Source organism: Aegilops tauschii, chromosome 5, assembly GCF_002575655.3.
Source record: "Aegilops tauschii subsp. strangulata cultivar AL8/78 chromosome 5, Aet v6.0, whole genome shotgun sequence".
Taxonomy (NCBI): Eukaryota; Viridiplantae; Streptophyta; class Magnoliopsida; order Poales; family Poaceae; genus Aegilops; species Aegilops tauschii.
In genome coordinates this window covers 562,249,230-562,263,109 of record NC_053039.3, presented here as the reverse complement: position 1 = coordinate 562,263,109, position 13,880 = coordinate 562,249,230, and positions in this window count along the sequence as shown.

The window sequence follows — 13,880 nt, the reverse complement described above, 5'->3', positions numbered from 1 at the left end:
CTTCTTCTCCTCTTCTTTTTTTTTTCTTTTTTCTTCTTCTTATTTATTTCTCCTCTTCTTCCTCTCCTCTTCTTCTCCTTTCTTCCTCTTCTTATTTTCCTTTTTCCTCTCATTCTTTTTCTTCTTCTTCCTTTCCTAACTAGATATATAAAACTTTTCTAAAAATGTAACTTTTGCATATATACATGGAAAAAAATGTTATCGGGGAGGGGGTATATCGACCCCCCCTCGACCCTCTTTTCCTTCTTCCTTCTTCCTTCTTCCTCTTTTCTTATCCAACACAAAACACATCTCATCTCAACTCATTTCATCCAAAAATAATTCTTTGCATATGAACATACATACATTTACTTTTTTTCTTAAATGTTACATATGAACATTTTCTTAAATGAGCATATACAGCATATACAAAGCATTATACAGTGAACATACATACATACATACATCGTAACAAAAAAATGAAAAGTTGGCCGGTGGTCGGCGACGGCGACGATGGTTGGCGCTGGCGCGCGCTTACGGATGGCGTGCGGGGACGGCAATGAGAGGGAAAGGGGAGGAGGCAGGGGCTCACAGCGCGGGGAGGGGTCGAGGTCGCCGGCCGGAATCGGTGCGGCGGTGGACGAACGGCCTCGGGGATGAACGGGTCGCGGGAGCCGGCGTGGTGCTTCCCCGCAGCGACGGCGACGACGGGCGCGGGCGACGGCGACGGCGACGACGGGCGCGGGCGACCACGATGGCGTTGAAGGGGGCGGCGGGCGGCGTCAGGGCAGCCTGGCGGCGACTGGGCAGGGGCGACGACGGGGGCGCGCGGACGGCGTCGGGGCGGCGCGCGGACTGCGTCTGGGCGGCGGGCGGCGTCGATGAGCTCGGCGTCGTCAGGGCAACTGGCGATGAGTTCATCAAAATTTTCCTAAGTGCTACTTATATACACATGCCTTTGGTCCCGGTTCATAGCACCAACTGGGACCAAAGGCCTCTTTTCAGTAGCCCAAAGGGCGGGAAGCGGCGGCCTTTGGTCCTGGTTGGTGGCACCAACCGGGACTAAAGGGGGGCATTGGTCCCGGTTGATGCCACCAACCGGGACCAAAGGCCCCCTTTAGTCCCAGTTGGTGCCACCAACCGGGACGTAAAGCCTTGCACAGCGGCGTGGTGGTGGGAGTTTAGTCCCACCTCGCTAGCTGAGAGAGAGCCGCACCTGTTTATAAGGTGCGGTGCGCCTGAGCTGTCGAGCTCCTCTCTAAAGCAGGCTTACGGGCCTAACCTCTCTGTACATGCCTGTGGGCCTACCGGGCCTTCTGCGGGCCTGAATCCTGGCCCATGGATGGGTTTCTAGTCGTATTCAGGCCGTGGTGGCCCAGTAGGTGGCATAATTTTTATTTTTTGCCTTTTTTTGTTTTCTTTTTTGCTTTATTTTTTTTGTTTCTACTTACAACAAAAAACTTATTTTTTTGTTTCTAATTACTTATTTATTTTACTTTATGATAATTCTTTTTGCTATTAAAGTTTCGAACAAAAAAAAGTTCTTTATGAAAATTCTTTTTGCTTTCAATGATTTTGAACAGAAAATACTTCGATAATTTTAGTTGCATCAATTTTATATAATTTTAGTTTCAATAATACTAGATGTTGCTTATAATGTTTTGAACAGAAAATACTTTGATAATTTTAGTTTCATAAATTTTATTTATGTTATTAAAGTTTATTTTATTTTGTTTCTACTTATATATTTTATTAAAGTTTATATTATTTTGTTTCTAATTACTTATTTATTTTATTTGTTATTTTTCATGCACCATTTTTCATGCATTTACTGATTATTTTGAGCTATAAGACCCTAAAATTGAAAAGCATTTCAAATGAATTCTGAAAAGGTTGAAAGTTGGCATGGTATCATCATTTCATCCACATAACATGTGCAAGAAAATTGAGAGGGTTTCGGCTCATCGTATGATGTATTCGCTTCCTTATCTTTTCCTGAAAAAACTATGTGGCGCTTTGGCTCATCGTATGGTGTATTCGCTTCCTTATCTTTTCTTTTTCTCGGTTTGGTAGACATGTCCTTCACATAGATAACCTGTGCCACATCATTGGCTAGGACGAACGGTTCGTCAGTGTACCCAAGATTGTTCACATCCACTGTTGTCATTCCGTACTGTGGGTCTACCTGTACCCCGCCTCCTCACAGATTGACCCATTTGCACTTAAACAAAGGGACCTTAAAATCATGTCCGTAGTCAAGTTCCCATTTGTCCATTATGTAACCATAATATGTGTCCTTTCCCCTCTCGGTTGCTGCATCAAAGCGGACACCGTTGTTTTGGTTGATGCTCTTTTGATCTTGGGCGATCATGTAAAATGTGTTCCCATTTATCTTGTATCCTTTGTAAGTCAATACAGTCGAAGATGGTCCCCTGGAAACAGTGGTGTCACCTCTGAGACGTGTTTCCAACCAACTACTGAAAGTCCTGATGTGTTCACATGTAATCCAGTCGTCACACTGCTCCGGGTGTTTGGAGCGCAGACTGTTCTTGTGTTCATGACATACGGGGTCACCAAGGTAGAGTTCTGTATAACTGTGTAGTGTGCTTGAGACCAAGAATGCCCGTCCCTGCATATTATTGAGTCCGCTCCTAGCGTGCCTTTTCCAGTCAGTCTCCCCTCATACCGCGATCTAGGGAGACCTATCTTCTTAAGGCCAGGAATGAAGTCAACACAAAACCCAATGACATCCTCTGTTTGATGGCCCATGGAGATGCTTCCTTCTGGCCTAGCGCGGTTACGGACATATTTCTTTAGGACTCCCATGAACCTCTCAAAGGGGAACATATTGTGTAGAAATACGGGCCCCAGAATGACAATCTCGTCGACTAGATGAACTAGGACGTGCGTCATGATATTGAAGAAGGATGGTGGGAACACCAGCTCGAAACTGACAAGACATTGCGCCACATCACTCCTTAGCCTTGGTATGATTTCTGGATCGATCACCTTCTGAGAGATTGCATTGAGGAATGCACATAGCTTCACAATGGCTAATCGGACGTTTTCCGGTAGAAGCCCCCTCAATGCAACTGGAAGCAGATGCGTCATAATCACGTGGCAGTCATGAGACTTTAGGTTCTGGAACTTTTTCTCTGGCATATTTATTATTCCCTTTATATTCAACGAGAAGCCAGTCGGGTCCTTCATACTGAGCAGGCATTCAAAGAATATTTCTTTCTCTTCTTTCGTAAGAGCGTAGCTGGCAGGACCTTCATACTGCTTCGGAGGCATGCCGTCTTTTTCGTGCAAACGTTGCAGGTCCTCCCGTGCCTCAGGTGTATCTTTTGTCTTCCCATACACGCCCAAGAAGCCTAGCAGGTTCACGCAAAGGTTCTTCATCACGTGCATCACGTCGATTGAAGAGCGGACCTCTAGGTCTTTCCAGTAGGGTAGGTCCGAAAATATAGATTTCTTCTTCCACATGGGTGCGTGTCCCTCAGCGTCATTCGGAACAGCTAGTCCGTCGGGACCCTTTCCAAAGATTACGTGTAAATCATTGACCATAGCAAGTACGTGATCACCGGTACGCATGGCGGGCTTCTTCCAGTGATCTGCCTCGCCTTTGAAATGCTTGCCTTTCTTTCGACATTGATGGTTGGTCGGAAGAAATCGACGATGGCCCAGGTACACATTCTTCCTGCATTTTTCCAGGTATATACTTTCAGTGTCATCTAAACAGTGCGTGCATGCGTGGTATCCCTTGTTTATCTGTCCTGAAAGGTTACTGAGAGCGGGCCAATCGTTGATGGTTACAAACAGCAACGCATGCAGGTTAAATTCCTCGTGTTTGTGCTCATCCCATGTACGTACACCGTTTCCATTCCATAGCTGTAAAAGTTCTTCAACTAATGGCCTTAGGTACACATCAATGTCGTTGCCGGGTTGCTTAGGGCCTTGGATGAGAACTGGCATCATAATGAACTTCCGCTTCATGCACATCCAAGGAGGAAGGTTATACATACATAGAGTCACGGGCCAGGTGCTGCGATTGCTGCTCTGCTCCCCGAAAGGATTAATGCCATCCGCGCTTAAACCAAACCATACGTTCCTTGGGTCACCTGCAAACTCAGCCCAGTACCTTCTCTCGATTTTTCTCCACTGCGACCCGTCAGCGGGTGCTCTCAACTTCCCGTCTTTCTTACGGTCCTCACTGTGCCATCGCATCAACTTGGCATGCTTTTCATTTCTGAACAGACGTTTCAACCGTGGTATTATAGGAGCATACCACATCACCTTCGCAGGAACCCTCTTCCTGGGGGGCTCGCCGTCAACATCACCAGGGTCATCTCATCTGATCTTATACCGCAATGCACCGCATACCGGGCATGCGTTCAGATCCTTGTACGCACCGCGGTAGAGGATGCAGTCATTAGGGCATGCATGTATCTTCTGCACCTCCAATCCTAGAGGGCATATGACCTTCTTTGTTGCGTATGTACTGCCGGGCAATTCGTTATCCTTTGGAAGCTTCTTCTTCAATATTTTCAATAGCTTCTCAAATCCTTTGTCAGGCACAGCATTCTCTGCCTTCCACTGCAGCAATTCCAGTACGGTACCGAGCTTTGTGTTGCCATCTTCGCAATTGGGGTACAACCCTTTTTTGTGATCCTCTAAGATGCGATCGAACTTCAGCTTCTCCTTTTGACTTTCGCATTGCGTCCTTGCATCGACAATGACCCGGCGGAGATCATCATCATCGGGCACTGGTTCCTCTTGATCTTCAGCAGCTTCCCCCGTTGCAGCATCACCATATTCAAGGGGCACATAGTTGTCATCGTCCTCTTCTTCTTCGCCGTCTTCCATCATAACCCCTATTTTTCCGTGCCTCGTCCAAACATTATAGTGTGGCATGAAACCCTTGTAAAGCAGGTGGGTGTGAAGGATTTTCCGGTCAGAGTAAGACTTCATATTCCCACATGTAGGGCATGGACAACACATAAAACCATTCTGCTTGTTTGCCTCAGCCACTTCGAGAAAATCATGCACGCCCTTAATGTACTCGGAGGTGTGTCTGTCACCGTACATCCATTGCCGGTTCATCTGCGTGCATTATATATAATTAAGTGTGTCGAAAACCATTACAAAACATCATGAATAGATAATTAAGTGACCAATTTAATAGAAGTTCATCATCACATTAAAACCAAAGTACATACATAGTTCTCATCTAACAACATATAGCTCTCTAGAGCATCTAATTAATTAAACCATACATTGAAACTATGTAAAACATTTCAATGCAAAAACAAATGCGATCATAATCGCAACCAAGGTAACAATTGATCCAACGGCATAATGATACCAAGCCTCGGTATGAATGGCATATTTTCTAATCTTTCTAATCTTCAAGCGCATTGCATCCATCTTGATCTTGTGATCATCGACGACATCCGCAACATGCAACTCCAATATCATCTTCTCCTCCTCAATTTTTTTATTTTTTCCTTCAAGAAATTGTTTTCTTCTTAAACTAAATTTAACCTCTCGACAATAGGGTCGGCCGGTCGGTTGGAATTTCCGGTTCACATACCTCCTAGATAAATAAAATCTATGTCACGTTGGTCGGCATAATTTTCATAAACAATAAATGAACCAATAGTTATAAAGATAATGTATACCACATCCGAATCATAGACAGGACGAGGGCCGACGGGGGCGGATACCAAAACCATCGCACTATATAATAACAAGCAATACAATAGTAAGAAAATTAGACAAGTATCTATCTAAAGTAAGAATTTTTTTTCTTTCAGAAAGAAGATAAGAACAAGAGGCTCACCACGGTGGTGCCGGCGACGAGATCGGCACGGGCGATCGACGGCGGTGAAGACAGGAATGGGACGTGACGGGCCGCTAAACCTAGACAAATCTCGAGGAAAATGGAGCTTTGAGGTCGAGCTTCGAGAGAAGAAAGCTTAACTACTGTGGCTCGGGCATTTCATCGAACACCTCATGCGCATAGGAGGTGAGTTAGAGCACCACAAAGCCCTCCCCTCGCCGGCCAGAGAAAAACAGAGCACTGGAGTGCTCTGCTCGCGGGCGAGGGGTATATATAGGCACCTCATTGGTCCCGGTTCGTGGCATGAACCGGGACTAAAGGGCAGCCTGTGGTCCCGGTTCAAGCCACCAACCGGGACCAATGGTGGTGGGCCAGGAGCGAGGCCCATTGGTCCCGGTTTGTCCCACCAACCAGAACCAATGCCCCCACGAGGCCCGGCAGGCCCCTGGCCTCACGAACCGGGACCAGTGCCCCCATTGGTCCTGGTTCTGGACTGAACCGGGACTAACGGGCTGACCCAGCCTGAACCAAAGCCCTCTTTTCTACTAGTGAGATGGGAAAGAGAAAAAAGGGAGCGGGGATGAAAACGTGTGGAGGAGAGACGGGGTGAAGAGATAAGGCCGGCTGAGCGAAGCGGTGGAGGGCGAGAGGACACGTGTCGATCAGCGGGAGCGGCTTGCGTTTCGTTCTTTTCATCCGACTTAAAACAAACATTTTCCATATAAATACGACCAGTTGATCGATCAAGGCACTTGTAGCCTTTGTGCATAGAGCTATAGCCCAAGAATACACACTGTCGGGAACGAAAATCGAGTTTACGATTATTGTATGGGCGGAGGTTCGACCAACATGCACATCCAAAGGCACAAAGAAAAGTATAATCTGGTTTCTCGTTAAGAAGACATGTGAGTGGCGCGGTGTTCTGAAGAACACGAGTTGGCATGCGATTAATTAAATAGCAAGCCGTAATGAAGGCTTCGTCCCAAAAACGGACTGGGAGAGAGGAATGAGCGAGGAGTGCGATGCCGGTTTCAACGATATGGCGATGCTTCGTCCCAAAAACGGACTGGGAGAGAGGAATGAGCGAGGAGTGCGATGCCGGTTTCAACGATATGGCGATGCTTGCGTTCAGCGATGCCATTTTGTTGTGATGTGTGTGGGCAGGATACACGATGAGTAATGCCTTCCCGCTGAAAATATCTAGATAGGCGATGGTACTCCCCACCCCAATCAGACTGGACAGTTTTGATTTTAGTATTAAGCAAGCGTTCAACATGTTTTTGGAAGGTGTAAAATGCTTGCTTGACATCGGATTTTTGCTTGAGAAGGTAAATCCATGTGAAACGACTAAAGTCATCCAAAAAACTCACATAATATTTGAATCCTCCAACAGAGGTAATAGCAGGTCCCCAAACATCAGCATGAATAATTTCAAGCGGAGCATGAGTAACATGACTCGAAGCTCGAAAAGGTAATTGATGGACCTTAGCTTGTTGGCAAGCATCACAAACATTATTAGACTCGATCGAAGGTGCACGAGCAAATTTATTTGACCTAAGAACTGACTCAATGACACTTTTGGATGGGTGGCCTAATCTTCGATGCCAAAGACCCGAGGAGAGCTTGACACCGGAGAAGGCGTGATGACCAGACACAATAGGTGAGGACTTGAAGCTTGGCACTGGATAAAGACCTCCACGACATCTACCGCGAAGAAGAACCTTCCTTGTTGCTCGGACCCTTAGATAAAACAAGTGAGGATGAAATTCAGCGAAAGCATCATTGTCAGAGACTAACTTGTTCATGGATAGCAAGTGTTTGTTTACATGAGGAACATGCAAAATGTTGCGAAGATAAAGAGGTTTGGACGAGCCGGAAATAGTGGAGTGGCCAACATGTGAGATAGACAAACCTGCCCCATTGGCGACGTGCACCTTGTCCTTGCCACCGTAGCGCTCATGGATGGTGAGGCGGTCGAGATCGTTCGTCAGGTGGTCGGTGGCACCAGTGTCCACGTACCAGTCCATGTCCATGGAGTAGGAGCCGGTGTTGGCGACGTTGCCGGAGCGCTCGCGGTGCTCCTCCGGCTGGTACGCGTGGTTGAAGCGATTGCGACAGTGGAGCGCGTCGTGGCCGAACTTGCCACACAACTGACACTTTAGGTTGGAGCGCCCATTGCCGCGACCACGCCCGCCACGACCACGAGCTTGTCCGCCTTGCCCGCCACGTGCACCGTTGCCACGTGCTGGAGCGTTGGCGGAGGGATGGATCTCTCCAGTTGAGTTCTGCTGCTCAAGACAAATTTCAGCGCTGAGAAGAAATGCATAAAAGCTGCTGAGGCTCACGGGGTCATCACGTGCCGTGATCGACGCGACAAGAGGCTCGAACTCGGAGCCCAGCCCAGCGAGCATGTACCCAAGCACCTCATCATCAGATAGGGGCTTGCCGATGGACGCCATGGCATCAGCGAACCCCTTCATCTTGCGATAGTATTCCGACGCAGAGAGGTCATTCTTCTTCAGGTTAGAGAGCTGGTACCTCAGTTGCATAACACGAGCTCGATTTTGTGATGCACACATGTCATGGAGAGCAGTCAAAACAGCAGCAGAGGTCGTCAACTGTGTCATCTGACCAAGAATATCCTCAGACATGGATCCTAGGAGAGCAATCATCACGAGCTGGTCTTGCTGGTACCAGTGAAGGAACTCTGGGTTGGCCACCTCGACGGCCGCCTCTACGGTTCCTTGCATGATGGTGTGCGGTGGTGCTTCCACGGTGCCGGCGACATAGCCGTACAAGCCGTTTGCGGCGAGGGCAGGAACGGCCTGGGTGAAGTTATCCTGCGTGAGACGGATCGTGATGAGGTTGGCGAGTGACGTGACAGAGATCGGAGCTGAAGAGCTGGACCCGGCGGCGGTGGTACCGGCCATGGGGATAGGATCTTTTTGCTCTGTATACCAAGTCAGCTAGATGGAATTGCCGTAATGGTTTGCACTAGTATTGCTCAGCTTATATACATCAAGTACAGCTTCAGTTACAGATCAAAAGATGGTGGATAATTAAGAGAAAGGTCTCTAGACCTTCTACATTCTAGCACTAAGCTATAATGATCATAATAGGCAACACTAACTGAATCCAAAAGGATGCGTTGCTTAACAGGCGGCAGATGCAGCTTCGGCTTCTCCGCCTCTATCTCAAGCATCAAGTTCGGCGAAGAGCACGTCGGACTCTGCCTGCTCCCGCCGGAGGAACGCCCGGTTGGCATCCACATAGACCTCATCCTGGATGGCCCGCTACTACGCCATCTCGTCGACTGGGCGACAGCAAACTCTACCTGCTCCATGCTGAAGCCCAGCAGCTCCGGCTCCTCCACCTCCATTGGAGCCATCTCCTCCTCCTCTTCCCCCGGTTGCTCCTCTGCGGGCTCCAGCGAGTCCGAAGGCAGCTTGACAGCGATGCGGGCGGCGCGCGCGGCTTGCCTCGCCCGGATCTCGTAGCGACGCTCCAGCGTTGGCCACGCAGCGTTCACACCGCGGCGATGGCGGCGTCCGTCGGACCGCCGGATTTCCAGGCATTTTCGTGTGGGACCCCGCCGTCAGACCAACGTGGCGGGCGTGCCCAGGCGCCCACATATCCGCCTCATATTTGGGCTGGATATGAAGGGTGCCAGTTAGCCCGGGCATTTGAGACCCGTTTGAGGCGTCCATCTAGATCGAAAAAATATGACCGGTCACGCTCAGCGACCGGGCGACCCGCCCAAGCGTACGAGGCGGGTTTGAGGCGCCAGGGTGTAGATGCTCTTACTTCTTTCCGCCACTCCGTCTAGTCACACCCGACCTCGGTTTCGGGCGTGCCGTCGGTTTCCTGACAATGTGTGCCTCGGGCTTGTAGCAACCAGTCGCCATGGCCATGGGCGTTCTCATCCACCATCCAGTGGCTTGCGGTGGTCGCAGCCGTCAACTGGAGCTGGCTATGGTCCCGGCGAGCTCGTGGCAAGAGCACATTGCTTACTTTAGATGGCACTGTAGCCACGCGGTCAGATGGATACTAATCAGCAGCGCTAGTTGCGTTTCCATCTTGGAATTCAAATTTCAGAGACTGTAGTACAGTAGTTGTAGTAGCTAGGGACAATCAAACAATTTACGCGATAGAGAAAATATAGTTCCTGTCCACATGTATGACTAGTTTCTGTTTGGGATTTCTGAATTCAGTTATGTGGCAGCTAAATACTGGATCCTTGATTTATGTTGCAGGCTCTGGATGGCGAAGATAGGCTCAGCACGCTGACCGACGATATTTTACTGTCCATCTTGAGGAGAGTCAGTTCACATGTGGCTGCAAGGACAAGTGTGCTCTCTGCACAGTGGAGGCATCTTCGGCCTCATTCGGTTTGGAGGATTTCTATGGAAAAAATATAGGAACAAGGATTCCGTAGGAATTTTTCCTATAGATGCATTCGGCTTGTAGGAAACGCGTACGGGAATTTTGTGGGAATATTATTCATTTTCCATGTTTTTGAAGGAATATACACATCTATTCAAAGCTTATTTTGTGTGTAGGAACGAAGCAAGACAATTTCTTAAGATGGCAAGTGCCATCCTATCAAATTCCTCTACTACTCCTAATTTCTACATTTTGGTTTCCTCCAAACCGAACGAGGCCTTCCTTGGTTGCTGCCTGACCTCAGGATCGATGTCAGTGATTTCCTATCCGCTCCATGCGCTGACCCTATTGAGGCAAATGACATGGAACAAGCTATGGAATCTTTTACCAAAGCAACCATGAGGTTTGTTGGATAAACAACAAAGAGAATCCACTATCTCAAGTTTGCAGCTTAAGCTCTATTTGATCAACATGATAGGTGATGCAATCGACAGTGGTTTGTTGAAAGATATGGATCTCACCATTCTTGATGAGACAGATGCTTTGGAGTTTGGACCGTAGTGAGGAGGATATGCTGCAGCGAGCTCAAGAAATAGATTCTTTTTTCACCGCCTACCTCCACTGCCTCACAAAGCTCTCTCTAAACAATGTAGGCTTTGAAAAATTAGACCTGCATCATGTCCTGTTTGACTGCTGCAAGCAACTGAAGGATCTAAGCCTTTTTCATTATGACACTGGTTCCTTCTCTCTCTTTAAGATTGATGCACCAGACTCAAAACTGTGTGTCCTAGAAATCGAAAAGTGTCACTTTGTGAGAATTGACCTGGTCTGCCTCTCGAAATTGGAGAAGTTGTTATGTGAAACCTGGGTATCTCAGTATGCCCCCGTGACCTTTGGTTTTGTCCCATCTGTTGGGAACTTAAAACTCTCATGTGGTTCAAATTGTCACCAACGTGAATTTAAATTAAGTGAGCTTCTATGTGGAGTAACAGGTATACATACTCTCACGCTGGATTTCCAGGGGGAAAACATAAGTACTTACTTCATTTTCGCTAATTGTGCCTTCACTTGGTATTCGTCATGTTGTCCCATTTATGAAAGTTATATCATGGATGTGCTTGTTTACTTTTATTTTGCAAGGGTAAAAGAGATTTTATTTCCAAGATCACAGGGTTATAATCAAGAGGCAAAAGTTCCTCCACGTAGGGTGGACCTCTACCTAGCCATACGGCTGTAGTGTTCTCCGTACGGCTATACAAAGCCGATCGATTTGCTACCCTATTTTGTTCACGTTTAATTTTCAAAGGAATAAACTCTCTTACACCCATATGGTGCTGAATCTCAGCCACCAAGTGTCCATAAGCTGAAAATCGAAGACTGTCCCCCTTCATTGCCATCAGTGCTTCCGATGAATCGGATTGGACAGTGACAGACCCCTCACTATGTTGAATAGCCAAGGCCATTCCTTACATTAGAGCATGTAGTTCGGCTTCTAGGGCGTCATTGCAATTAAAGATGCAACGATACACTGCAAAAATGAGTGCCATCGTGTCTTTGTAACACCATCCCTGTTGCAGCTGAGCCATCACTAATGCAGGAGACTGCTAACGCGACACTACGATCAGAGACCCTTTGCCGAAACTGTGTGCGATGCAATAATCGCAAACGGTGGTGTAAAAAAACCGTCAAAAAAGGTGCAAAACGTTTGCGATGATGGATGCATCAAACACGGTTAAGATTTTAGTTGCGTGTGCGATGCAGGGCATACAGTTAATCCATTCAAACTGTCTGCGATGAGGCAGAACAACAGAAATGGGCAGCCATAAGAATGTGTGTGCGATGCAGGACACACGGTTAATCCATTCGAACTGTTTGCGATGAGATAGAACAACAGAAATGGGCAGCCATATCAATGTGTGTGCGATATACGGCATATGGTTAACTCGGACGAACTGTTTTCGATTAGGGAACACAACAGAAACGGTTCTACTTAACAAGATGTGTGTGATATGCAGCATACAGTTCACATGGATGAACTGTTTGCGATGAGTCAAAAGAACACAAACGAGTCGTGTAAACAAGATGTGTGTGATACGTGGCAAATAGCCGACTCGGATGAACTGTTTGCGATGAGAAATTACAACACAAACGGTCAATACAGTTACTTCGTGTGTGATTCTGTGTGTACAAAAAACTTTGAAAAATGCAAACTAGTTGCTTGCGGTGGCTAGGAGTATCGCACACGATGCGTCTGCGAGTACTCGTGTGCGATGATTAGTATGTTACACATATGTTTCCTTATGTGAACATGTCTGTAAATTTGCAATATGGACAGTTAATATGCAAATGCGTTCTGGACATCGGGCACACACTTAAACTCAATGAATTGTGTACGATACTAATACTTTCCATGAAAATTTATGAACTTGGGTAACAGCTTTGAGTAACATATATATAGTGGTTACACTATTCGACAAAAGGAGGATCTTCGTAACACGGTTTTGACAACCATATGGTCCATATCTACATACTTAACATAGTAAGAACTATCACGTTTTAAGAGTCTAAGGGCCAACAACAATATGGTCCATATCTAAATACTTAACATATATAGTAACAGCTAGCACATTTTAAGAGGCCAACAACCACAACTATCCACTGGAAGCAGTTTGATCACGGCGACTCGGCATCTCATCAATGAAAAGGAAGAGCCCTCCAGTGCCTTAGTAGAGGAGGAGAAGAACACTGTCTCCAATTTTCCAATATGGATGCATTGCCACGAGAAGCGAGAACTTGTTAATTTGAATGGTTCCATTTTTGCGCGAAATGCAGTACCTTGCAATCACTTTGGCGTTATTAGCAGACACAAGTGTAATTCGACCACGCTGGAAAATCGATCCAGGAACTGCTACAGGGGGCAATTTCTGTTGACATGTAGAATAAAAAACAATTGTAAGATATCGTTGAAGATATATATAGTTTATGAGCATCAACATTAAAATAAGACTTTTTACCAGCGCTTTGTGCACACAATTGGTCATGTTCAGTGTGTGCACCATAGGTCTAATTAATCCCATCCAAAATCCAGCATCTATACACTGTGCTATCTCTGTCAGATTATCAACAAAGTTTATGACATGCTTCAAGTCCTTCCAGTGAAATTTGATACGCTTAGTAACATACAGATCGTTCACTATGCATCCAACATATCCTGCTTAAAAGGTGGAAATGTATTATTTATTCAGAACATGGCAGAAGAATATATAGTGCGCATAAATTGGTAAACAGAATTTGTTACTGCCTAGGAATGAAGTCAGAATATGATATCACAATTGGTTGCTTAAATAGTGATCAATTGGTTGTTTAAATAGTAATATGACATCATGAAGAAAGTTGAAAGGACACTAACCTTGATCAGACTTTGATCGGCTGATGACGTTGGGGAAGTAAACATCCATGTTAATTAGACCAGGCTGTGGTGCACGCATTAGAATTTTATTGCCAGCTTTCAGTTCATAACACTTAGACGTTTTTTCTCCAAAGGTCCGCATTAAAATAGGAGTGACCATCTTTATCAAGTTTTACGCTAACCGTCATTGTAAATCCATGTTGCGTTGTCAATATGACATCCTCGGAGTCATCAGCAAAGTGAAGCCCAAGATTTCCTTCTACTCCT